Source organism: Ovis aries, chromosome 6 (assembly GCF_016772045.2).
Source record: "Ovis aries strain OAR_USU_Benz2616 breed Rambouillet chromosome 6, ARS-UI_Ramb_v3.0, whole genome shotgun sequence".
Taxonomy (NCBI): Eukaryota; Metazoa; Chordata; class Mammalia; order Artiodactyla; family Bovidae; genus Ovis; species Ovis aries.
In genome coordinates this window covers 21,728,477-21,742,920 of record NC_056059.1, presented here as the reverse complement: position 1 = coordinate 21,742,920, position 14,444 = coordinate 21,728,477, and the positions used below count along the sequence as shown (strand labels likewise).

Sequence of the window (14,444 nt, the reverse complement as noted above, 5' to 3'; positions counted from 1 at the left end):
TCACACATTTATGTGTAACATTAAAGACAAATGTCAAATATATAAAAGCAATAATTTTGTTTGGTTATTTCTGTTCCCCCTGCTGTGGACTGTAGCTCACCATGCCATTTCTCTCATTATACTGAAGTTTTGCATTATGGTGTTTACAGAGTCAGACACAGAACTTATCAATAAATGTTTTACTGAACTGAATATTCCTCAATCCTATCATAATCTTTGCTTTTTTTGCTTGTACTGGAAATTTATGAATCCAGTTTGAATGTTTAGACAGTTGCTATTTTGAGACTAAAATGAGAAGTTGAGTGACATGAGTAGGTTTAAAGTCCTGTACAGCCACTTCAGCATGGACAATTCAAAATAAACTGCAAAGTTTTCAGTGATCTTTTTTAAAACAATCTATTAGTTTAGTGTTAGAGGAATTATTTCCTACAGGTAGAATACTGTTTCACTTAAACTGTATGGAAGCAAGCAATCAATTTATGTTCTCACCAACATTTAAGTGAAAGTAGAAATTTTGAAACTTCAAGCTGACATTTTTGTCATTTTTGGTTTGATCTATTATTCATTCATTCAAACAAATATTTATTGGACGCCTGCTGTAACATTCCAGACACTGTAGTAATACAACAGTGAGAAAAAATGACCTTTGCAGAACTCACAGTTGAGTGAAGTAGGTAGATATTAATCAAATAATCTCATTAATAAGTTTAAAATTACAAATATAATAAATGTTACAAAGGCAATGTTTATGGCGGTTTTAGTGCATTTAGCGGAAAAAAAACATTTGGATGATCAATCAGTTCTCCCTAAGAAAAGAGTTCTGGGTTGAAACCTGAAAAGGTGACTAGGCAAGGTAGCAGAAGGGTGAAGGTTGTAAAAAAGATTTCTGAGAGAACAAACAACACATGGAAAATTCCTGTGCAAATGGTAGGGTTTTCAGTTCAGTTCAGTTCAATTGCTCAGTCATGTCCTACTCTTTGTGACCCTATGGACCACAGCACGCCAGGCCTCCCTGTCCATCACCAACTCCTGGAGTTTACCCAAACTCATGTACATTGAGTTGGTGATGGCATTCAACCATCTCATCCTCTGTCATCCCCTTCTCCTCCTGCCCCCAATACCTCCCAGCATCAGGGTCTTTTCCAATGAGTTAGCTCTTCTGATCTTTCCTTTTCTCCTTTGCTTTTCGCTTCTCTTCTTTTCACAGCTATTTGTAAGGCCTCCCCAGACAGCCATTTTGCTTGTTTGCATTTCTTTTCCATGGGGATGGTCTTGATCCCTGTCTCCTGTACAATGTCATGAACCTCCATCCATAGTTCATCAGGCATCAGATCTAGACCCTTAAATCTATTTCTCACTTCCACTGTATAATCATAAGGGATTTGATTTAGGTCATACCTGAATGGTCTAGTGATTTTCCCTACTTTCTTTAATTTAAGTCTGAATTTGACAATAAGGAGTTCATAATCTGAGCCACAGTCAGCTCGTGGTCTTGTTTTTGCTGACTGTATAGAGCTTCTCCATTTTTGGCTGCAAAGAATATAATCAATCTGGTTTCCATGTTGATCATCTGGTGATGTCCATACGTAGAGTCTTTTCTTGTGTTGTTGGAAAAGGGTGTTTGCTATGACCAGTGTGTTCTCTTGGCTTCTTTCCAGAAGCTATACCAAATACTAGGGATATAGCAGTGAAACAACTAGATACGAACCCTGTCTTCACAGAACCTGCAGTCTAATAGTATTTTTGACTTTGAGGTGAGAATCCTGAGTAATAGAATGGAAAGGCACAGAGACCAATGGAACTATGTTACCAAGGAGGTGGATGTTGTGCCCACTGGATTCTTTTAACTTTGCCTAAAACTTTTCTTTGTGAGGATAAATTGAAGTGCTAAAATAAAGATAGAGTTAGCAGAAGCTTATGCCTTGAAAAAGAGGAAGGCTTAGGGGATAATGGTTAAGGAGGAGGTTTTCCAACTAAGAGAATTTGTTGAATAATCTGGCTATCATAGCTCCAGAATCTGAATCCTGCCCTTATCTGAGCCCACTCTGCTGATTTCCTAATTCTTCCTCATCCTCTTTCCCTTACCTGAAGAACTCCAAAAGTCTTAGCCTTGAACTACCAAGGAAAGTGGCAAAGAGGCCAAGATACACCTTCTAACACACTAGAAGGTGACTTAGAGAGGTATCCAATTCTCCCACACCTAGAACCTGGAAGTATGTTTGAGTATGTGCCTAGGGAAATATCTGAGGATCCTGGGAAGTAAGCCAAGCATGGTACTGTAGGAGACATTAATAGGTTTTAGATTTAGTGTGTAAATCTTGGTTTGATTGAATAAATGTAATACAAGTTATGATCATTTATGTGACTACTTATAGTTTGTTCCTAATAACCAAGAAATGTTTGCCTATTTTATTGTGTATAATAGATTACATTTTTCCAAATTGTATTTACTCTCCATATTTTTATTTATAATACTTACTGGTGATGTACCCCATTAATTTGCTAACAATTTATATTAATAGAATGGATCCTGGCCATGTATTATTTTTTCCTCTCTTACAACTCAAGGAAACAATATGGCGTATTTCATGCTTATATTTTTATTTTTAACAGGCCTCCCAAAATAAACATTTCAGGATAGAATTTCAGGTACTGTTGCTGGCTAGTGAAGGAGTTATTTTCAGAAAGGAAAGGTTGTCAAATTTCCAGATTTCTGTCTCTGGCAATAATCTTTTTGACAGTTCTCCAGCACTTTTAGTTTCAATATGTTCATTATTCCCCATTATGTTGAGATATTCTTTTTCATCAGTATCATTTCCTGATAAGCCTACTCTTTGACACTCGTTTTATTGGTTTCCCTTTATTATTTCATTGCACCTGCTTTGCAATTATACTGGGTCATTTCCACCCTCTGAGTTTTGGGCTCCTAAAATCAGACGTCTCAGTATTGCTGGCAACCCACCAATTAATCAATAGTAGATCATCTCCAGTTAATTGTGCAGACAGCTACTCAGCAATATTTGCTGTCTACCAGACACCTTTCCATGTGGGTCTCTGATCGGTTCCCAGCCATTCTTCAGTTCTCTTTCTTCTCCATATTCCTCTTTGTGTTTAATAAATTAGGTTGTTTCCAAAGTATCTGACAGAAGAATTTCACATTTCTGTGCATTCCATCCATCTTTTAGGAATTTATTGTCTCTGTGAAAGTGATTTATTTTCTTTCATCTGTGCTCTGTGTTCTTTCAACAATTCCTATCCTCTCTCTCTCTTAAACACTTACTTTTCTTGAAGATTGAGGCATATTTAAGAATCTATATTAAATAGCCCTTTTCCTGATTACATTCCATTTTGGTTACCACTGTTCTCTCTATTCTTTTGTTTCTAGATGAAATTTTCAAACTAATATCTAAATTTAATATTTCCACTTCATCACTCACCATATCTATAGGTATGAAAATACTTACTGTTGTGTCAGTTCAGTTCAGATCAGTTGCTCAGTCGTGTCTAACTCTTTGTGAACTGCATGTTAAACAAGTTTCCACTTTCCATCCTTAACTTTCTTGATCTCTCTGCAGCATTAGCGTTTGACATTTGCATTAGCTTCTTAGGGCTGTCGTAACACATCACCACAACCAGAATGGCCTACAACAACACTTATTTTCTCACAGTTTGAGAGGTTAGAAATCTGAAATCAGGACATGAACAAGGTCGTTGTTTTCTTCCGGAAGCTCTGAGGGAGAATATGTTCCATGTCTCTCTCCTAGTATCTGTTGGTTGTTGTCAACCTTCAGTGTTTCTGGGTTTGTAGATGTATTACTCCAATCTCCACCTATCATCACATGATAAACTTGTATGTCTTTACATCACATCCCTATATGTTGTTCTGTGTCCAAATCATCCTTTTCTTATAAAGACATTAGTCATTGGCCTAAGGGCAACCCCAAGCCATCATACCTCATCTTAACTTGCTTACATCTGCAAAGACCCTATTTCCAAACAATGTCTTCACCTGTATAAAAATATTCATTTTAACCCAACATGCCCCAAAGTTTTACCTATTCCAATGTCAAGTCCAAAATCTTATTAAATACTAACTCAAAAAGCTCCAAATTTTATCATTATCAGAAATGCATAAGATTCTGTGTATAGTCTGTCATGCAGCAAAATTCCTCTCCATTTATGGATCTTTGAAACTAGAAAGCAAGTGATCTGTTTTTAAGATACAGTGGTGGGGGCTTCCATAGTGGCTCAGTGGTAAAGAGTCTGCCTGCCAGTGAGATGGGTTTGGTCTCTGGTCTGGGAAGAATCCACAAGCTACGAATCAGCTGTCACTGTGCCACAAGTACTGAGTCTGTGCTGTAGAGCCCAAGATCGCAACTGCTGAGCCCACACGCCACAGCTGCTGAAGCCCGTGTGCCCAGAGCCTGTGCTCTGCAACCAGGGAGAAGCCACTGCAGTGAGAGAAGTCTGGGCACCGCAACTACAGACTGGTCCCTGGTTCAGCTCAGTTCAGTTCAGTTCAGTTCAGTTGCTCAGTCGTGTCCGACTCTTTGTGACCCCATGAATCGCAGCACGCCAGGCCTCCCTGTCCATCACCAACTCCCGGAGTTCACTCAGACTCATGTCTATTGAGTCCATGATGCCATCCAGCCATCTCATCCTCTGTCGTCCCCTTCTCCTCCTGCCCTCAATCCCTACCAGCATCAGAGTCTTTTCCAATGAGTTAACTCTTCACATGAGGTGGCCAAAGTATTGGAGTTTCAGCTTCAACATCAGTCCTTCCAATGAACACTCAGGACTGATGTCCTTTAGGATGGACTGGTTGGATCTCCTTGAAGTCTAAGGGACTCTCAAGAGTCTTCTCCAACACCACAGTTCAAAAGTATCAGTTCTTTGGTGCTCAGCTTTCTTTCTTTTTTTTTCAACTCTCACATTCATACATGACTACTGGAAAAACCATAGCCTTGACTAGATGGACCTTTGTTGGCAAAGTAATGTCTCTGCTTTTTAATATGCTGTCTAGGTTGGTCATAACTTTCCTTCCAAGGAGTAAGCATCTTGTAATTTCATGGCTGTAGTCACCATCTGCAGTGATTTTATGGGTCAAATTATGTCCCCCTAATGAAAGTGGAGAGTGAAAAAGTTGGCTTAAAGCTCAGTGTTCAGAAAATGAAGATCATGGCATCCGGTCCCATCACTTCATGGGAAATAGATGGGGAAACAGTGGAAACAGTGTCAGACTTTATATTTTGGGGCTCCAAAATCACTGCAGATGGTGACTGCAACCATGAAATTAAAAGACGCTTACTCCTTGGAAGAAAAGTTATGACCAACCTAGATAGTATATTCAAAAGCAGAGACATTACTTTGCTGACTAAGGTCCATCTAGTCAAGGCTATGGTTTTTCCTGTGGTCATGTATGGATGGATGTGAGAGCTGGACTGTGAAGAAGGCTGAGTGCCAAAGAACTGATGCTTTTGAACTGTGGTGTTGGAGAAGACTCTTGAGAGTCCCTTGGACTGCAAGGAGATCCAACCAGTCCATTCTGAAGGAGATCAATCCTGGGATTTCTTTGGAAGGAATGACGCTAAAGCTGAAACTCCAGTACTTTGGCCACCTCATGCGAAGAGTTGACTCACTGGAAAAGACTCTGATGCTGGGAGGGATTGGGGGCAGGAGGAGAAGGGGATGACAGAGGATGAGATAGCTGGATGGCATCACTGACTCGATGGACGTGAGTCTGAGTGAACTCCGGGAGTTGGTGATGGACAGGGAGGCCTGGAGTGCTGTGACTCATGGGGTCGCAAAGAGTTGGACACAACTGAGCGACTGAACTGAACTGATCTGAATAAAAGATACATTCAAGTCCTAATACCCAGTATCATAGGAGGTGACCTTGTGAGGAAATAGTTTTATATAGGTAATCAAATTAAAACAAGGTCATCAGGATGGGCCCTAATTCAATATAAGGCATAAAGGAGAATTCTGGAAACAGAAACACAGAAAGAATGCCACAGGAAGATGGAGGATTGAGTGATGTGTCTACAAGCCAAGGAATGCCAAAGACCCCAGCAATCCACCAGAAGCTAGGAAGGGCAGGCAGAATTTCCTCATAGGCTTCAGAGGAGCATGACCCTTGCCAACCCCTTGATTTAAGACTTCTAGCTTCCAGAAATGTAAGAAATAAATTTCTGTTAAGTCACCCAGTTTGTTCTGGTTTGTTACAATTTGATAGGTAAGGGTGGGAGAACCATGTGCACTTGAGGACCTGAAGGCTAAAGTAATTGAAATGCTGAAAGTGAAGGGGGAAAGTGATTTGAGATGAAGTTGTAGTGTAGGTCATGGAATTTTGTCCTCTCGAAAGTAATTGAAGTGATTCAATCAGGAAGGGAGAGTAATCAGATTTTAGCCCGGAGAATGGATTGAAAGAGGGAAAGAATGGAAGCAGGGAAGTAAGTTACCTCATTACTGTTTTTGTTTGGGTGAGAGATGATTGCTGCTTAGGACAGAGTATCACCACTGGAGACTGAATTACATTAATGACTGAGGAAGACAAAGAAATGTTGAAATATTGCAGAAAGGGAGAGCCAGTTGGCCAAAGAAATAGGTGGAAGTGCCAGGTACTGCTGAAGAAATTGGTGATTGAAATTGGTGATTAGAAATTCACTGTGGCATTGATATTTCCTATTCTGCAACTCTCTCTAGGAATGATAATTCGTTCAACAGTAACATGAAGAAAATGGATCCTTAGGGTCTGCAAATAAAGACCCTTTGGACCTTGAGGAGAAATGATCAAATCCAGGATATAATTTTACTCAAATGATTGTCAGTACTTTATGACTCCTTTAAATAGATATACATCTTTGATATGATCACATTCGACTCTTCTAGGTGTTTGTTTGAGCTCACTACCATTCTTCCCTCACCAAACAGATTCTCAGATATATTAGAGCCCCCTTAGCATGACTCGTTTCCCCCAAAATAGCTATGATTGGATTCTTCACTCTTCTGCTTAGCATATCACCTGAGGAAGTTTTAAAGTCACTTTTTTAAAAAGATATTTTTCTGATGTGGATGATTTTTAAAGTATTTATTGAATTTGTTACAATATTGCTTCTGTTTTATGCTTTGGGTTTTTTTGGCTGCAAGGCATGTGGGAACTTAGTTTACTGACCAGGGATTGAACCCCCTGTGTTGGAAGGCAAAGTCTGAATCATTGGACCACTAGGGAAGTCCCTATATCCATCAGAAGCTCACATTTAATGCCGTCTTTTATTAGTTTTCCTTTTCATTGCAATACTAGATCACTTTCCTTTATCATTTACTTCTTTTTCTGATATGATTCAAGGGTTTTTTTTTCATCAGAAAGATGTCTTTTACAAAATAGAATTCTTTGACATAACTGCTTACTCTCAGTAAGTAAGCTTTTCCATTTTGTAACTGTTCTTGGTATATGGTATAATTCTTCCTTTCATTAGCCTTTTTAATAAGCTCTGTTTCTGGATTTTTATATGCTTATACACACTTAAAATTTTGGGTATAAAGACACTGCAGGCTTCAAATGTTTGCTTGCTTATATTAAATATTATTTACCTGAAATAATACAGATTTTACTATTTTCCACTTTGCTTCTGGCCAGAGTAGACACTGTTTTAGTACATAAATTCAGGACCCTCTAATCTGAAGTGAAGAGATGAAGCCTTAGGAAGAAGTACTTGGTAAGAAATATGTGTACAGCTGGAGACTTAGCCAATTTGTAGCAAAACTGAAAGGCAAGAGTGGTACATATATCTCAGAAGTTATCTTCTTCCTGCCATGCCCTCCAGGGGTCTACATTATGTAAAGCCAATAAGAGGCCAGAGAACAAGAGACGCTATTGATATAGTGAGTCTATAGAAGAGGTCAGCCTGGTGGGCAGGGTCAGAAAAAAGAGTGGAATAGACAGTGAGTAGATCTGAATTGAAAAATGGAAATTATCCAGCTCAGATATAATTTCAGGTTTTTTCACTTGCTGGTTTCCTTGTTGAAGTGATTTTCTCTTGCTTATACATTATTCTAAAGTTCTGTGGCTGGAAAACTTCCATCCATCCTTTAATTTCCACTCAGATTACAGAATGACACTGTAGATTCTCTTCCTCTCTCTATCCAGAGTTTGTTTTTATGTCTTCAGTGCTGCAACAGAATTATGCTCATACTTTGATTTTAGCTCGTTGGAGATGTGATTTATTCTTCAGTGTTCTCTAGCACCTAAAAAATTATCCATAGTAGTCAGCTTGACTGTTGAATAGTGACTGCAAATAGTTGTTAAATATTTGGACAGATAGATAAGTGAATGCTGCTACTACTGCTAAGTCACTTCAGTTGTGTCCGACTCTGTGTGACTCCATAGACGGCAGCCCACCAGGCTCCCCCATCCCTGGGATTCTCCAAGCAAGAACACTGGAGTGGGTTGCCATTTCCTTCTCCAATGCATGAAAGTGAAAAGTGAAAGTGAAGTCGCTCAGTCGTGTCCGACTCTTAGCGACCCCATGGACTGAAGCTACCAGGCTCCTCTGTCCATGGGATTCCCCAGGCAAGAGTACTGGAGTGGGATCTGAGATAAGTGAATAATTGTTTATAAATGAAAACTTCAGAGTGTACACAATTTTAGAAAGGAAGAAAGAAGAAAACAAGGGAGGAGAAGACAAACTAAAAATGATTCAGGAATATTAACAAATGGTTGAGACTGAGCCAATATGTTGTGACAATCTGGATGTACTGGACACATCATTTGAGCAGCTAACACTGGTGAGTCCAAGGTTTTCTATTATAAAATGAAAGGGGACTACCACAGGTGTCAGGCTGAATTTGCCACAGGAAATGACAGGAAGGAGGCTGCAGAGAACAGCCTAGTGGCTTATAAAGCTGCTAGTGATACTGGAAAAGGCAATGGCACCCCACTCCAGTATTCTTGCCTGGAAAATCCCATGGACGGGAAGGCTGCAGTCCATAGGGTCGCTGAGGGTCGGACACGACTAAGTGACTTTACTTTCACTTTCATGCATTGGAGAAGGAAATGGCAACCCACTCCAGTACTCTTGTCTGGAGAATCCCAGGGACAGGGGAGCCTGGTGGGCTGCCATCTATGGGGTCGCACAGAGTCAGACATGACTGAGGTGACATAGCAGCAGCAGCGATATTGCAATGACAGAATGTTCATCAAAACATCCCATTCGCTTAGGTCTTGCTCTCAATTTTTCTGTATTCTACTATGAAATTTTTAATTCCCCTGACTGTGCCTGCAGGTTGGCAAAAGCAGCTTTTGATGATGCAATGGCAGAACTGGACATGCTGAGTGAAGAAAGCTGTACAAACTCTACACTTATCATGCAGTTGTTACGTGATAATCTGACACTGGACTTCAGAATAAGGAAGCACTGCAGGATGTGGAAGACGAAAATCTGTGAGACATAAAAGTCAACACGAGAAACTATCTCTGACCACCCTGGACCTTCCCATCCCACCCTTCTTGGAAATTCCCTCATTGTCACTGAGAAACACCAAATCTGACTCTTACATTTGGTCTCAGAATTTAGGTTCCTGTCCTGTTGGTTTTCTTTTTTTTTTTTACACAGTTTTCAAAAGTTCTTAAAGGCAAGAGTGAATTTCTGTGGATTTTTCTAGTCCCAGCTTTTAGGTGAAGAACACTAACAGGACTGCATAGAGGCTTTTTCAGCATTACTGTATCGTCTCCTGCCAGAGGCGGCAAGATCACCATTAGAATGGAAATTACATTCATTCAAAAGCCATTAGAATTTTACGTGATGCATGCATCTAAGAGAAAGGTTAATCACACCATAGAGGTGTATGTGGTATCATTTCCCCTTTTTCTAATTGTTTAATTGAATTTTATACCAGTGTTTAAAATTAACTGGATGTCAACTTGCGGTGGTAGAAGGTTGTTTGGGGAGTTTATTGTAATGGTTTTGCTGTAAGTATTTCAAACTCTGCTGAAATGTTGCTGAAAAGCACGGTGCTGGTAACAGTTCAACAATCCACAGCTGTTCATTCTTGCCTACTTTTCCTCTTCCTCTGATGCAGGTTAGCGTTGAAGGTGGTATGGAAAACCTGCATGCATGTTCAATTCTTTGTTTCTTTTCTTTCCCTCTCCTCCTGGGCCCCGCACCTCCCCTCCCCTCTTTGCTTGCTCAACATCTGTCTTTTGTTCAATATGTGTAACTTGAAGCTAATTTGTACTGCTGGATATCTGACTGGAGTCACAGATACAGAATCTGTATCATACTGAAACACAACATGGATTAACATTACACAAATAAAACAAACCGAAATTAAAAAGGAATAGCTTTCTGTTCAGTCATTAAGTCACTTAGGTTTCTTTACTTTGCTAAATGGGAATAATAAACATAATGTAGAGTATAATTATGTGGTAAAAATGACATTAAATTACATAGTGTATACAAGGAGACTTAGATAATATCAGGCACAGTAGACCCTCAAATCACTCTAAAACTATGTTGAGTACAATTAAATTAACACTTGAAACTTAAAAACCAAGCTGCTGTGGTAAGCTTGAGATGAAACCAAGCAAAGATAACTCATCTAATGTAGTTCTTAGCTAGTTGTGAATAGAGTGGAAAGAAAAATAAGTTCATGCCAAAATTCTGACCTAAGGATTAAAAAAATTTCTTTTGATATTATCCTAGCTCCTCACAGAAACTATTTAATCAAGGTAGTGTATTATAGGTCATTTCTCTTTCAAATCTCTCCTTTAGACAGTTTCCTGTATGGAGAGTAGTAAGGTCTTTGCACCCTCAATCAGGGCAACTAGTGCTCAATGGTTCAATGATTAAATAGAAATGTTCAGTGTTATACTTGGAGACTCCGTAAGTTCTTTGGGTGCAATGGGAATTAATTTCCCTCAATTTTGTTTAATATGGATCTATACCATCTTAAACTCCTTTTTGAAGTGGCCTGTGGCAATTCCACTCTGTTATCTTTAACATTAGAGAGATGGTGTTGTCAATCAAGCATAAGGACTTCTACATCTTCAGGTAACTTAAGTTGTGATGATGTAAGTGCTTACTTCACTGTGCAAATAGAAGAAAAGAGGAATAGATAACCATTGCAAAGAGTCGGACACAACTGAGCGACTGAACTGAACTGAAACTAGAAGAATAATATAGTCTTGGATATCATGCTCATGCTCAGTCGCTACAGTCATGTCCGACTCCTTGCAACCCTGTGGACTATAGCCCACCAGGATCTTCTGTCCATAGGATTCTCCAGGCAGGATTTCTGGAGTGGCTTCCCATGCCCTCCTCCAGGGGATCTTCCTTACCCAGAAGTCGAACCCAAGTCTCCTGTGTTGACTGCATTGCAGGCAGATTCTTTACCTCTGAGCCACTGGAGAAGCCCATTCTTGGATATATACTTAGATTATAAATATATTCATAACATCTGGGATAACACTGCACATATTTGGCACCCATAACATATTTATTGGGGCTTCCCTGGTGGCTCAGTGGTCAAACACTCACCTGCCAATGCAGAATATGTAGATTCGATCCCTGGATCGGGAAATCCCTGGAGCAGGAAATGGAAACCCACTCCAGTATTCTTGCCTGGGAAATCCCATGGACAGAATAAGCCTAGTGGGCCACAGTCCATTGGGTCACAAGAGTCCAACACAATTTAGCAATTAAACAACATGTTTATTATATGACTAAATTAATGAATGAATGGAGGTAGTTTAAAAAATTGTTTTTATATCATTGAAAAATCTGTACTCAACTTAATAAGGTATCATGAATATATAATTAAAAAGAAAAATCAGCTATGAAAATAATAGCAAACAATAGCAACAATAACAGCTACAAAGAAAGAAAGAAAAGACATCCAGATTCAACAGGAATACTGTATTTATTACTGACAGGAGTAATACTGGCAGAAATAATACTGCTTTTCTTAGCAGATGAAATGATCTTCCATATTTCCATTGCCTACCCCAATTGAAAATCCTCAGGAATCCGCAAAACTCAACGCTTATTAAAATTAATACATAAACTCAGCATGGTCACAGGATACAGGTTCAATCAACTGTATGTCTATATACTAGTTATGTCTTGCCCCCACTAGTGGTAGATATGGGCAAGACATAACTAGTATATAGAAACACAACTACATCTATTACTGTGGGCAAGAATCCCTTAGAAGAAATGGAGTAGCCCTCATAGTCAACAAAAGAGTCCTAAATGCAGTACTTGGGTGCAGTCTCAAAAATGACAGAATGATCTGTGTTCATTTCCAAGGCAAGCCATTCAGTAACACAGTAATCTAAGTTTGTGCCCCAACCACTAATCCTGAAGAAACTGAAGTTGAACAGTTCTATGATGACCTACAAACCTCCTAGAACTAACATCAAACAAAGATGTCCTTTCCATCATAGGGGACTGGAATGCAAAAGTAGGAAGTCAAGAGATACCTGGATAACAAGCAAGTTTGGCCTTGGAGTACAAAATGAAGTGGGGCAAAGACTAATAGAGTTTTGCAAGAGAATGCACTGGTCATAGCAAACACCCTCTTCCAACAACACAAAAGATAACTCTATACATGGATATCACTAGATGGTCAACACCAAAATCAGACTGATTATATTCTTTGCAGCCAAAGATGGAGAAGCTCTATGCAGTCAGCAAAAACAAGACCAGGAGCTGACTGGCTCAGATCATGAACTCCTTATTTTCAAATGCAGACTTAAATGGAAGAAAGTAGTGAAAGCCACAGGCCCATTCAGGTATGACTTAAATCACTACAACTATACAGTGGAAGTGAGAAATAGAGTCAAGGGATTAGATCTGATAGACCAGGTGCCTGAAGAACTTAGGAGAGAGGCTCATGACATTGTACGGGAGGCAGTGATCAAGACCATCGCAAGAAAAAGAAATGCAAAAAGGCAAAATGGTTGTCTGAGGAGCCTCACAAGTAGCTGAAAAAAGAAGAGAAGCTAAAAAGAGACAAAGGAGAAAAGGAAAGACATATCCATCTGAATGCAGAGTTCCAAAGAATAGCAAGGAGAAACAAGAAAGCCTTCTTCAGCGATCAATGCAAAGAAAGAGAGGAAAACAACAGAATGGGAAAGACTAGAGATCTCGTCAAGAAAATTAAGGATACCAAGGGAATATTTCAGGCAAAGATGGGCACAATAAAGGACAGAAATGGTATGGACCTAACAGAAGCAGAAGATATAAAGAAAAGGAGGCAAGAAAACACAGAAGAACCATACAAAAAAAAAAAAAGTTCTCCAAGACCCAGATAACCATGATGGTGTGATCACTCACCTAGAGCCAGAATCCTGGAGTCTGAAGTCAAGTGGGCCTTAGGAAGCATCACTTTATGAGCAAAGTTAGTGGAGGTGATGGAATTCCAGCTGAGCTATTTCAAATCCTAAAAGATGATGCTGTGAAAGTGCTGCACTCAATATGCCAGCAAATGTGGAAAACTCAGCAGTGGCCACAGGACTGGAAAAGGTCAGTTTTCATGGCAATGCCAAAGAATGCTCAAACTACTGCACAATTTCACGCATCTCACACACTAGCAAAAGTGAAGTCACTCAGTCATGTCTAACTCTTTGCGACCCCATGGATTGCAGCCTACCAGGCTCCTCTCTCCATGGGATTTTCCAGGCAAGAGTACTGGAGTGGGTTGCCATTTCCTTCTCCAGGGGATCTTCCTGACCCAGGGACTGAACCCGGCTCTCCTGCATTGCAGGCAGACACTAATCTCTGAGCCACCAGGGAAGCCCAAAATTCTCCAAGCCAGGTTTCAACAGTACATGAACCGAGAACTTTCAGATGTTCAAGCTGGATTTAGAAAAGGCAGCAAAACCAGAAATCAAATTGCCAACATCTGCTGGATCATGGAAAAAGCAAGAGAGTTCCAGAAAAAACATCTATTTCTGCTTTATTGACTACGCCAAAGCCTTTGACTATGTGGATCACAACAAACTGGAAAGTCTTTCAAGAGATGGGAATACCAAACCACCTTCCTGTCTCCTGAGAAATCTGTATGCAGGTCAAGAAGCAACAGTTAGAACTGGACATGGAACAATGGACTGGTTCAAAATTGGGAAAGGAATATGTCAGGGCTGTATATTTCCACCCTGCTTATTTAACTTCTACGCAGAGTACATCATGCAAAATGCCAGGCTGGATGAAGCACAGGCTGGAATCAAGATTGCTGGGAGAAATATCAATAACCTCAGATATGCAGATGACACCACCCTTGTGGCAGAAACTGAGGAGGAACTAAAGAGCCTTTTGATGAAAGTGAAAGAGGAGAGTGTAAAAGCTGGCTTAAAACTCAATATGCAAAAAACTATGATCATGGCATCTGTTCCCATCTCTTCATGGTATAAGATGGGGAAACTGGAAACAGTGACAGACTTT

At 39.8% G+C, this 14,444-nt stretch overlaps 1 protein-coding gene and 1 pseudogene across 1 annotated transcript in view; one reads left to right on the top strand and one right to left on the bottom strand.

Annotated features, from left to right (window-relative positions):
- Window positions 1–14,444, bottom strand: part of TACR3 (tachykinin receptor 3) — an 81,070-nt gene that overhangs the window by 50,553 nt on the left and 16,073 nt on the right. The window lies entirely within an intron of this gene.
- LOC114115255 (14-3-3 protein epsilon-like) lies at window positions 2,577–9,453 on the top strand (annotated as a pseudogene).